The sequence below is a fragment of the Dreissena polymorpha genome, chromosome 11 (genome assembly GCF_020536995.1).
Source record: "Dreissena polymorpha isolate Duluth1 chromosome 11, UMN_Dpol_1.0, whole genome shotgun sequence".
In the NCBI taxonomy this organism is placed as follows: Eukaryota; Metazoa; Mollusca; class Bivalvia; order Myida; family Dreissenidae; genus Dreissena; species Dreissena polymorpha.
In genome coordinates, this window is record NC_068365.1 from 69,167,285 (window position 1) to 69,181,580 (window position 14,296).

Below are 14,296 nucleotides of genomic sequence, written 5' to 3' on the forward strand. Positions count from 1 at the left end.
GTAGGATTTTCATGTGATGGCAGAGATTGTATGCAAGGAACGACAACTCTGAGTGGAGATTGATATTGACCCTGATAAAACTAGACTAAACATGTACGTGAAGTGTCATTCCATATTATTTCATATACATTTTCATTTTAGGGAAGTCTCTTCTAAACAAAAAGTCAATTGAAATGATAAGGTTCGTCCCTGATTAGCCTGTGTGGAATGTGCAGGCTTTTCAGCGACGACACTTTACGTATATGCATTAAATCCCGTTTTCACAGAGCGAGGCTCATATGGGCAACCATGTTTGTTCAAAACCCGTCTATACATGGGGGACATAGTGCTCGGACAAGACATTTAAAAAAAATGACGTACATTGTACTTAGACATTTGACTTGTAAGTAAGATGGCATTCTATACATAGATGGTGACGTCACTACGTTATTGACAGTAAGACCAGTGTGTACACAATGAGTAAGATGATGACGTAATATGATGACGTAACATGTACAAGATGGCTGTTGTGTGCGACACTCGATTTTCGGTACGTGAAAACTCCTGGCAACATACTTCCATGCGGTCTTTTTTGTATATGTTAGTTAAAGTCTATGAATAGAATGTTTTTAAAAACCCAACACTTTTTTTCAGTGCTGGCATAAATACACCAGATTATGTCTTACCCGCGAATTACTTATATTGAATAAATACGTATTTCACGCTCGACAAAATACCAATGGATCTAAATAAACACACGAATTGCATCCATATACTCCAAATCGACCTATACAATCTCAATCATCCGATCTCATCGGGTAAACAGTCTTAAAATGGTTATGTTTTTGTTTTATACAACCGCGAAATATGTTGATGAACATGTACTTAATGTCATCGAAACAAGCCTGACATGTCATCATCAAAACATGTCCGAGATTTCATCGAAACTAGACTTTCACTAAATAAATGAACACAAATATTAACGTACATAGATAATAACAAGACCATTATTTATAAGAGAGAGATTATAGAAGTTCCCCAATTGAGGTTTGAATATTCGAACTCCAAACCTAACTTTTAAAAATCCGTGACAAATGTAGAGAAAGTTCACGTTGAACAGTCAGTGATATGATTAAATGCATAAAATAGGTGAAACGGTAGTTTCAACATGTACAGGTGAAACTTACATATTGAAATCACTGTTTGAAATTTACCGGATTAAGGTTTTACCACAACTGATTGATCTTGAATAATATCTATTTCACGCTCGACAAAAAACAATGATTCTAAATCAACACTCGTGGTGCTCTAAATCAACACTCGTGGTGCACCCAAATACCAAAACCTCATCCTATCAAAAGCTAAATTGTCAAATAAACATCTTGTCACGTGGTGCACCCAAATACCAAAACCTTATCCTATCAAAAGCTAAATTGTCAAATAAACATCATGTCACGTGGTGCACCCAAATACCAAAAACACATCCTATCAAAAGCTAAATTGTCAAATAAGCATCATGTCTCGTGGTGCACCCAAATACCAAAACACATCCTATCAAAAGCTAAATTGTAATATAAGCATCATGTAAATAGGCAACTCTTCAAACATTAGTTTTATTCACACACGTGCAAAATATGTTGATAAACTGGAAATTCATGTCGTCAAAACTAGCTCGACGTGTCATGCAACAAGCCTGATATATCATCAAAATAAGCTCCAAATGTCATCAAACTGAGCTCGACATGTCATCGAAACACTCTTTCACAGTCCTAACTACATTTTACTTTCTTGAAATAATTTTACTTTTCTTCCCTTAACTCAGTTTACTTTCCAAACTATATTTTACTTTCCTAATTGCTGTATGTATCTTTCCTCCACTAAGAACAAAAACTAATTTTTGCGCTGCAATTTATATGGTTTACAAATATTCAGAATTCAGTAAATAAACAAGGTATTTCGAAAGGCAGCAATCCAAAATGAAATCACTTTGCAAGCATTTTATAAATACTTTTATCGTAGTTACAATCTGATTCACGATCTTCAATCACACTTTTCTTTACTGCTACTACTGCTACTGCTACTGCTAATGTAAACTAATTATTTGACGTGTGTTGACCGATCTTTGAATTTAACTCAAACACATCGAAAAATGACGATGCAAAGTCCTTATTTTTCAAAAATTAGAAATCAACAAATTTACGTGTCTACGATGAAAAAAGTCATACTTTTAAAAAAAGAAACAACATAACAACACGAAATTGTCATGTCGAAGAATATAAATGAGTTTACAGTTGTTTGAAATCACTCATTCTTCGTAGTCTACGATTAACGATCTGCATTAAAATTCGGTGTCATCTAAATCGTTTAAGTAATTGATGTATTTGTGTAACACTATTGATGTGTTTGTATTATAATTATAATAACACGATACTTCAGGTAACTTGGATATCTCATTTCACTTGTTTACATTACCTATTGGGAATTATTAAATATTCAATCAGTATTGTTAACTGTCAAACTATTTTGAGCTCATGGTATTGCGCCCATTCTATGCCATTATTGTAAATATATGCCGCAAATATTTAGGGACTTTTCAACTTGTATACAATATTTTGACGTGAAAAGGAAATTATGCACTTCACATCAAACGCTCAATTCCTTAAGTGGCACCCGTGAACATATTTGACACTCTTAAACACGGTCTTGTTCACTCTCGAAGCACGACATATAATCAAAATTAGACCAATTGTGAACATATCGTGACATTATATGAAACCTTTACGAACATGAATAATAAACAATCTTTAATTACACTAAATTATTGAAAAAGGAGAGACAAATCAACTCCTCTCCGATGATTGAACATGAAACCTTATGACCTTTACGTTGATTGATGGCAAATTCACAAATATGTGAGTAGATGTAAACACATTTGATAAACGGCAATCGTACATATACGTTAAAATTAAACAATCAGATGTTTAAATCTATATGCCTATGACCACGCTGATCACGAATTCGTTGGAATTTTTAAAATATCTAAAGCCGTTCAAACGTTATCCTTTTTTTTTTTTTTAATTCAAAAAATACATATATGTATCATATAATACAAAAAAAAATTTGTTTTTTGTTTTTTAATAAAACATAAACAGTTTATAGTGTTGTTTAAAAGTTTGAAAAAAAAATGAAAAAAAAGAAAAAAGAAAAAAGTTATAATCAAAACATATTTTGCATTAAGCACCCTTTTCATAGACCGTCCCATTTACGTGCACAATTGAAATACGCTCGCTCGCTCTCTCGTTCGCTCCATCGAAATCAAACAATAAGATAGTGAAATCTATATGAATTTGACTCGCTGAATCCGAATCCGTTGTTAATTTTCCGATATCTTGATCCGATAAAGAATTATTGAGTTTAAATGGTAAAATTCGATAAGAATGCAGCACACTTTTAACAGAAGCTCAAAATCCAGTATACCTTAAACTCCAGTGAAATAAAACAATCAGATAGTCCAATCGATGTGATTTTGTCTACCTGAAACCGATTCCGGTGCTACTTTTCCGATATATTGAACCGTTAAAGAATTATTGATGTTAAATGGTGCCGTTCGATTAGAATGCAACAACGTTTTAAAGTAACATTACTACTCAAAATCAACGAAAACTTCGTACACTATTTCGTAAAATAAACTTAATCAATTAAAAATCAGTGTTCCTTGTGGCAATTGCCGAAATTTCAGCGCCAGGTATGGTAAAATAGATGTCTGTAGATACCGAAATGCTCGTTTTTATTATTGTTTTGCATATTTAATTCCATTTTAATTTCCCGCAACGATATCTATTCATACGACACATGAACACTAACATGGTGTTCGTGTGTCGTATGAATAGATATATTCGCGGGAATAATGCCTTAAAAGAAAAGAATACGTTTTAAATAGATGCATACTAATCACTCATTTAGTCACTCAGTCAGTCACTCACTCAATCATTCACTCACTCACTCACTTACAGTCAGTCACTCACTCAGTCAGTCACTCAATCACACAGTCACTCACTCAGTCCATCAGTCATTTAGTTTCTCGGATCCAGATTTTGGTATTAATTATCGGATACAGTTAGCCCTTAAATAACAGTGTAAGTTCGTTCGCACTTTTGAGTTTGAAAAGTCTTTTCGCTTGGCTCTAGGCAATATTGATAACAACAAGTGAGTGTCTGTAATATTAATACACTGATGTGTGTATTAATATTCATATTTTCAGTATAACCATGTCGAGTGTCGAAATAATGCGCTAATCTTTCTTAAAAACAATTCAATTATTCTGTCTTTAGTTATTTAATAAGGCATTCGCCGAGGATTCTCGTTACATACCAGTCGTGCTATTTTAATCTATATAAACTAATAATTGTAAAAAAAATACGGTTTTAATTGTAAAAAATACGGTATTTTAGAACTTTTCTTTTTTCGTTATACTGTTTGATAACGTGACATAGCGACTGACAACGCCTTATACTGGTTGGTAACGTGTTATAGCGACTGACAGCGCCTTATACTGGTTGACAAAGTGTTATAGCGACTGACAGCGCCTTATACTGGTTGACAACGTGTTACAGCGACTGACAGCGCCTTATACTGGTTAGAAACGTGGTATAGCGACTGAAAACGACTAATACTGGTTGACAACGTGTTATAGCGACTGACAGCGCCTTATACTGTTTGATAACGTGACAAAGCGACTGACAACGCCTTATACTGGTTGGTAACGTGTTATAGCGACGGACAGCGCCTTATACTGGTTAGAAACGTGGTATAGCGACTGACAACGCCTAATACTGGTTGACAACGTGTTATAGCGACTGACAGCGCCTTATACTGTTTGATAACGTGACATAGCGACTGACAACGCCTTATACTGGTTGACAACGTGTTTTAGCGACTGACAGCGCCTTATACTGGTTGGCAACGTGTTATAGCGACTGACAGCGCCTTATACTGGTTGACAACGTGTTATAGCGACTGACAGCGCCTTATACTGGTTGACAACGTGTTATAGCGACTGACAGCGCCTAATACTGGTTTACAACGAGGTATAGCGACTGACAACGCCTAATACTGGTTGACAACGTGATATAGCGACTGACAACGCCTTATACTGGTTGACAACGTGTTATAGCGACTGAAAACGCCTTATACTGGTTGACAACGTGTTATAGCGACTGACAGCGCCTTATACTGTTTGACAACGTGTTATAGCGACTGACAGCGCCTTATACTAGTTGACGTGTTATAGCGACTGACAGCGCCTTATACTGGTTAACAACGTGCTTTAGCGACTGACAGGGCCTTATACTGGTTGACAACGTGTTATAGCGACTGACAGCGCCTTATACTGGTTGACAACGTGTTACAGCGACTGACAACGCCTTATACTGGTTGACAACGTGTTATAGCGACTGGCAGCGCCTTATACTGGTTGACAACGTGCTTTAGCGACTGACAACGCCTTATACTGGTTGACAACGTGTTATAGCGACTGACAGCGCCTTATACTGGTTGACAACGTGTTATAGCGACTGACAGCGCCTTATACTGGTTGACAACGTGTTATAGCGACTGACAGCGCCTTATACTAGTTGACGTGTTATAGCGACTGACAGCGCCTTATACTTGTTGACAACGTGTTATGGCGACTGACAACGCCTTATTGTGTACTACATAAATTAGGTGCTCAATTTACGTGAACATGTTTACTTATCTGTATTGTCAATCAAATACCAATTAAAGCAACCTGAAAATAGCCACATGGTTTTTTCTAACCATTTTGGGAAAAGGAGTCTGGTGGTCAAATTGAGATTTTTTAAATAGATAAAATGGCAAATATGGGAATTTTTTACGACAAAATGGACCATATTGGGATTTTTTTATCAATAAATATTGACCAAATCATATAAATTATAGTTATATACTTTGTTAGATGTTTATGAAATAAAATTGAGATATAACAATTACCGTATGCCAATTTTTTTGTAAAATGGCAATCGTTATTATCATACACAACAAGAGTATTGAGGAAGGTTTTGTTCAAAGATAATTTTGTTTCGTATTCCATAGGGTGTTCTACGACATCGGATTTTGGGCGGGAATAAAACTCGCGTACAGTCTAAATTTGTCGGGTATATTGAAGTATATTATCAGTATCCGGGGCACATTTAAATAGAAAGTGAGTCGACAATGACCAATCGAGCCTTACTGATGATGATGTGTTTATAGTCATAATAATAAGCATTATAACAATAATTATTATTATTATGATTATTCAATTTTCATTATGATTGTTATAATTGTTAAAGTAATGAAGAATAATAACAATACAACTTAAAACACAGTACATTTTTTATAATCGTGAACAAGAAAATTTAGGCCATGATAACAGTTAAATTCTTAACAACTCTTCAGCATTATAACTATTGCTAAGGATTTTTTTCTTGGAGTTTACTTCCAAAGTCTATATAAGCATTTTTTTTTCAAATCCTTTAAAATTGTATTATTAAAATCAAAACACGTCTTTACACATGGATCAAGTTTTGTTAATAACACATTGATAATCTATGTTTATTTACTTTCTAAAATTGTTCGTGACTAAATATATTTTGAATATAAAAGTTTTGTATTTAATATCAATGTACTTGATGGCATTTTGTAAAAGAATTATATATTTTTACAATGCAGTTCACACAAATTTAAAGGAGAAATGTTTACTATTTTTATGTAGAATGGTTATTGCTGTAACGTAATGGACTTCTCCATTTGATATGTTATGAGCTTATAAAATTGTATACTTCATTGATAATGTATATATGGGGCCTGCTATATTTGTGTGAAGTGCTTGCAAAAGGTATACAGTACGTTTTACTTGTTGATTACTCTAAATTGAACATTATTCTTTTTGGAATAAATCTTATTAAAATTAGAGAAGCATGCGTTATGAATAACTGTATGGGCTATTCATACATTGTCATTATCAAACCGCATGTGAATTGGTTTGAAAGGTGTTATTATATTTCTATTGACGTATGGGTGATATTTTGGTGAATAAATTATTGAACTTGACTTGGCTTATAGTTGTTTAAGGAGGTGTAGCCGATTGAACCTGATCAATGGATTTGTTTTGAAACTAATTGTGTATCAAGGTCAATGTTTAACCCATTCTCCCGTCCTTCTAAATTGGATCAATTTATTTCCAAAAATATGGGTTGTCTAGTACTAGTATATTTATTTATATATTTAGAATATTAGGGATGTCTGGTATACTCATTTCTATATTTAGAATATTTCTTACAGAAATTCTTTTAAGCAAACAGCGCAGACCCAGATGAGACGCCACATCATGTGGCGTCTCATCTGGGTCTATGTTGTTTGCCAAGGCATTTTTTTCAAGACGCTAGGCATAAATGGGTTAAGGTTAGAAGGTTGTTTTTGCTGTGAATTCAATACGCTGATAAAGTGAGTGGAAATTTTGAATTAGTGGAAAAGTGCAATAGGCGATTCTTTTTAAATATTTTTTTATAATCCATATGCTATTCAGCCGGATGGTAAGTTGTTTCAAATACCCCAATGCAACTGCAAATTATGCGTCAAAATACGCCATCAAGTGAAGTCTCATATTAGCAGGATCTCTTTGTAAAAAAAAGATTTTTGTTAAGAAGAGATGAAAAAAAAGCTGAATGCGACGCCCCTGTGCGGACGACACTACGCTCATGTTTTCAGCCTCGTTTTCACAGATATATATATATATATATATATATATATATATATATATATATATATATATATATATATATATATATATATATATATATATATATATATATATATATATATACGGAATATTACGCTAGTCAATTGTTCCGTGTGTTTGCATCAGTCCAGTGGCTTGTGTGAGTGATATGAAATAGCGCAAGCCACGAGACTGATACAAACACTTGTAACAATTGACTTGCGTAATATTCCTTTTATTATAAACAACGTTGAATCATTTAAGTAAAAACATGATTTTAAGCATTCATAATTAACCAAGATTGCTCTTATAATTTTCTGCATTCAAAGGGACGTCATTAAAGTAGTCCGGCTAGTATGGTAATACGGCATTGGAAAACTAGCGAGTAGCATAATACGGGAATTATTTATGTGCAGATCTATTTTACCGATTGATACAACTTGTATTGTTTAGTAACATAAAGCAGGTATATAATAAAAAAGTAGACTCCGCTTTTAGGGTCACACCATTGGAACAATCAACAGTATTTGTAACTAAAGCCAATATCAGCAAGACTTACCAAGCAATATAAATTCCCTACCGGTGAAACTCCACCATTTTTAGCAATATTTATAGTCTTTTTGTTGCCATAGTAACCATAATTCTTGACGTAGGAAGAACATGCAATGACGTGCATAATCTCCATAATGCCATCCATCCATGTTTCAAGTTTCATGAAAAAATATGAAGAACTTTTAAAGTTATTTCAGGATCCAGAAAAGTGTGACGGGCTGACGCACTGAGCGCAAACCTTAAGTCCCCTCCGAATTCACCGGTAGATGACAATAATTATCAGTAAATTACACATACTGAAATAAACACTCAGAAACTAAGTCAATTCATGTTTACGAATATATTCACTGAAACAACATAAATTTTGAAACATTTCATTATTTATAATAGAATTATGTACAATTTTACAAAACTGTTATCAAACATAACAAACACACCACACAACGGTCTGTATTACGCCTAAACGTCTGGTCTTATTTAAAACGTGAGTTCATATCGCACGTTTGTATTCCCATCACGTGGCATTCAGGTTATCCGATCACGTGACACATGGTTAAGGAAAGTAGCCGGGCAGTATTGGTTGTGGTCGCATGTAACCCCCGCCACCGGGACTGAAACGAAAATTAAAACTATACTACTCAAAATTTGCTAAGGATCACTTTTTAATAAGGTTTTTACTCTACATTATCTTCAATTTAATTTAATTTAAATTGTTATTTTGCAGGTTTTGATATTAGAATGTGTGTTTTGATTTTAATTTTATGTATTGCTGAACAATTGCTGCGTGACGCTGGACGAATGTAGCTAGGGGTGAACTTCAAATTACACATACTATAAAAAGTGTAATTTTGAGTAGTATATGTTTCTCGATACCACATTTAAGCCGCTGAATCTTAAAGTATTTAAAACATTAATACGAGTAATAAAGGGTACAAAACGGCGAAAAATACCTGCCTCGGCATGGACGTCGCCATATTGACTATCACGTGATTACCCCCTATTAAAGACTAGTTTTGTCAGAAAGGACGCAATTTATGACTAAGTTATATTAACCGCGCTTTAGGAAAACGAGGTTTAATGCATGTGCGTAAAGTTTCTTCTTAGATTAGCCCCATGCAGTTCGCACAGGCTGATCAGAGACGACACCTTCCGCTTTTATGGAATTGTTCGTTTAAAGGAAGCCTCTTCTAACCGAAAAACCAGTTTAGGCGGAAAGTGTCGTCCCATATTAGCCAGCGCGGACTGCACAGGCTAATCTAGGACGACACTCGACGCAAATGCATCAAGCGCAGTTATCCAAGAACAAGGCTGAACCCATTTATGCCTAGCGTCTAGAAAAAAAGGCCTTTGCAAACAGCGTAGACCCAGATGAGACGCCGCATGATATAAGACGCCGCATGATGCGGTGTCTCATCATAGTCTGCGCTGTTTGCTTAAAGGAATTTCGGTAAGAAATATTCTAAATATAGAAATAAATATACTAGACATCCCTAATTTTGGAAATAAATTGATCCAATTTAAAAGGATGGGAGAGTCCACTAGGCATAAATGGGTTAAATTGTTTGCGAATCGCAACTGTGTTTGCGGACTGAGACTTCTTTATATGGAATTATATTGTAATGTATGAGTTATGTTTTCTGAGTACAGTTGAAAAATAGAAAACAGAGACGCACCACAGGTGGTTAGCGTGTGGCTATGCTATTAATTAGTGAAAACATCATTTTGAATGATAAATAATCATATTATAACGAAAAATTAACTTTTCTGAAAAAAAATATTTCACTATCAAATATATATATAACAAGGTATGCAACTCAAAATCAGCCCAAAACGGGGTGCATCGCTTTGAACAGCCATATCTTCATCAATTTTGCAGCGATTTTCACGATTTCGGTCTTATTTAACGCAGAAATGAATTTCCTTTCTGGAAATGTATATGTCTTGCAATATTTTTACAAATGCTGGGTCAACTTTTAAGAAATAACACGATACACAACACGCATGACCCAGTTGACAGTGATCATGCTTTCTTTAAGACTGAAATCTTCACGGAGTAAAGGGCAACTTCCCTATAAAGTTCATGTAGTTCGATACCATAATTCAATAAAACGTATGAAAAAACATTATTACCGTTCTTGTCGTTACATTCTGCATCAAGACTAACTGTCCAGCGCCGTTTGAAACCTTTGTTTACATACATTTCAACTAACTGACATTTTAAACATACGAGTGATTTCATTGGTCCAATGCGGAGGTGTGTCTTTACAACTGGAGATTTCATTCATAAAGAATACATGATCACTGTCAACTGGGTCATGCGTGTTGTGTATCGTGTTATTTCTTAAAAGTTGACCCAGCATTTGTAAAAATATTGCAAGACATATACATTTCCAGAAAGGAAATTCATTTCTGCGTTAAATAAGACCGAAATCGTGAAAATCGCTGCAAAATTGATGAAGATATGGCTGTTCAAAGCGATGCACCCCGTTTTGGGCTGATTTTGAGTTGCATACCTTGTTATATATATATTTGATAGTGAAATATTTTTTTTCAGAAAAGTTAATTTTTCGTTATAATATGATTATTTATCATTCAAAATGATGTTTTCACTAATTAATATCATAGCCACACGCTAACCACCTGTGAGACGCACACAAACTATAAGGAAAAACAAAGGACTAATTAGAGTAAATACCCACTAAAGCTGTTGTTGACATTTATTGATAATTATTAAATTATATATAAATATTGTTCATGAAGAATCTCAAAATTGGAAGACGATTAGATGCCTAAAGACTGCAGTTATAACGTACAGGGTGCAGGATCACGTGACTTTGTTGGGTTCCCAATTAAACGTTAATTGATGTAAACACGCCGGTAAGTGCTGCTTTTTTCCAGGGACCTATTGTAAAGCACAGGTGGTTAGCGTGTGGCTATGATATTAATTAGTGAAAACATCATTTTGAATGATAAATAATCATATTATAACGAAAAATTAACTTTTCTGAAAAAAAAAATATTTCACTATCAAATATATATATATAACAAGGTATGCAACTCAAAATCACCCCAAAACGGGGTGCATCGCTTTGAACAGCCATATCTTCATCAATTGTGCAGCGATTTTCACGATCTCGGTCTTATTCAACGCAGAAATGAATTTCCTTTCTGGAAATGTATATGTCTTGCAATATTTTTACAAATGCTGGGTCAACTTTTAAGAAATAACACGATACACAACACGCATGACCCAGTTGACAGTGATCATGCTGTCTTTAAGACTGAAATCTTCACGGAGTAAAGGGCAACTTCCCTACAAAGTTCATGTAGTTCGATACCATAATTCAATAAAACGTATGAAAAAACATTATTACCGTTCTTGTCGTTACATTCTGCATCAAGACTAACTGTCCAGCGCCGTTTGAAACCTTTGTTTACATACATTTCAACTAACTGACATTTTAAACATACGAGTGATTTCATTGGTCCAATGCGGAGGTGTGTCTTTACGACTGGAGATTTCATTCATAAAGAATACATGATCACTGTCAACTGGGTCATGCGTGTTGTGTATCGTGTTATTTCTTAAAAGTTGACCCAGCATTTGTAAAAATATTGCAAGACATATACATTTCCAGAAAGGAAATTCATTTCTGCGTTGAATAAGACCGAGATCGTGAAAATCGCTGCACAATTGATGAAGATATGGCTGTTCAAAGCGATGCACCCCGTTTTGGGGTGATTTTGAGTTGCATACCTTGTTATATATATATTTGATAGTGAAATTTTTTTTTTCAGAAAAGTTAATTTTTCGTTATAATATGATTATTTATCATTCAAAATGATGTTTTCACTAATTAATATCATAGCCACACGCTAACCACCTGTGTTGTAAAGGTCCCTGTTTTATTCCAATTAACATTTTAACAATTTTTGTTTAGAATTTCAACTAGTGCATAAAAGACGGATTGTTATGCCGCTTGTGGCAATGTGAAATACATCAGAATTACTGTATTTAAAGGGGCCTTTTCACAGATTTTGGCATTTTTTAACTTATTCATTAAATGCTTTATATTGATAAATGTAAACATTGGATCGTAAAAGCTCCAGTAAAAAATCAAGAATAAAATTAAAAAAAGGAAAAGAACATTGCCCGGAGCAGGTTTCGAACCAGTGACCCCTGGAGTCCTGCCAGAGTCCTGAAGTAAAAACGCTTAAGCCTACTGAGCTATTCCGCCGAGTACACAGGTATCAGGTATTTTATACATTATATAAGCAATCTTCGTAGTTTCACAAAATATAACGACAAAAACAGAACTCTCCAAATTATTCAATCGTTTCGCGTTGCAACGCTTTATAATTTTTAGGTTTTAAAATCGTCAAAAGATGCATATAATGGCTATATTAGACCATGGTAAATGTTCAGTATTACTGTTTCCTCACAAATATCATAACTAAAACGAAAATTTGCGAATCTGAAACAACTTTTTTCAATTTTGTCAATTTACCAAAGCGTGAAAAGATCCCTTTTAATAAGACTGTATTCTTGTTCAAAAATTCAATGTATACTTCACTATTATGCTTCACGATACGTGAAATTCGGCACAGATTTCAGACGCATTGAATGATTTATTCTTATACCTTAAGGTATTGGCACAAACTGCAAAAACTGTCTTCTATGCACTAAAGAGTTTTGCAAATGTATTTCAATAACTTGAGATATTTGCAATAATAAAGTTCTTAACGGTGTATTCAATTCGGTCCAGCCCGTGTGTAAATCCCTATAAACCCCGTTGACTCTGCACCCTGACACAGTATGGTCACACAATTACGATAATGAGGGGGTCTCAAGTTTAAAGTGAGTCATTCACAAGCATTCATAGTATAGTAGGTTAAAGGCACTTGTTCACAGTTTGGTAAAATGACGATTTTTTATAATTATTGTCATATACTGGGTTTAAATAAATAATGTACGCATTATGTTCAAACAAGCGAAACGACGCTCTTGACTAAGAAAATTGTTTAAAATATTTGTTCATTAATTAACGTATAATCATGATTCGAAATCGGTAAAACAATAAAGCATTTGCAACGCTTTTTCCCGTAAATTTTGAAAAAAAGAGTACCATTATTGCGTTAATGTTTCATGACGCAAGGTGAAAGAATGCGTTGCTAAGCAGTAGAGCGCGGGCTTTTTCGTCCAGAAGACCCTGGGTCGAATCTCGGGGACGGCAGTATTATTTATTCAACTTTTTGTCTTGCTATTATAATTAGTTAAGACTATTTAAATCATTATAGATTGTTAGTAAACATATTTAATCACATTTTTCAAAAGTACGAAAAGGTCTGTGAACAAGTGCCTTTAAACTGTTCCATCTCACGGCCTTAAATCACGCGCGCCACCTCTTTTCTGAGATGCATTAATACATGAGCTAAAGCTACTTCCGATGTGGATTAATTTATAATCTCTGAAACACAATCCATTGACCGATTTAAAAAATAGTGCGAAATATTTTGAAAAAAACATATAAAAGCTAATCACCATGTACAATTATCCATGAAATTTCAAAACAGCCGGACCTGAGCGCCACCTCGGAAGTTGCATTGGCTTATTTATTAATGCATCTCAAAAAAGGATGGCGCGCGTGATTAACGGCCGTGATATTCGTCCATGTAATGGGGAGCTTTTATATTTCAATATATTTGAGCCGCGTTCTGTGAAAAGGGGGTTTAATGCATGTGCGTAAAGTGTCGTCTCAGATAAGCCTGTGCTTAATCAGGGACGACACTTTTCGCTTTTATGATATTTGCCGTTTAAAGAAAGTCTCTTCTTAGCAAAAATCCAGTTTAGGCGGAAAGTGTGGTCCCTGATTAGCCTGAGCAGACTGCACAGGCTAATCTGAGATGACACTTTACGCACATGCCTTAAACCCCCTTTTCACAGAGCGCGGCTCAAATATATTTGATCAAATCACGTCTCTGATCAGC

At 34.6% G+C, this 14,296-nt stretch overlaps 2 protein-coding genes across 2 annotated transcripts in view; both read right to left on the reverse strand.

Moving 5' to 3' along the window:
- The window catches only part of LOC127851689 (protocadherin Fat 4-like), a 163,581-nt gene that overhangs the window by 22,131 nt on the left and 127,154 nt on the right, over positions 1 to 14,296 (reverse strand). The window lies entirely within an intron of this gene.
- Positions 1 to 14,296, reverse strand: part of LOC127849916 (protocadherin Fat 4-like) — a 45,805-nt gene that overhangs the window by 17,287 nt on the left and 14,222 nt on the right. The gene's annotated exons all lie outside the window — the stretch shown is intronic.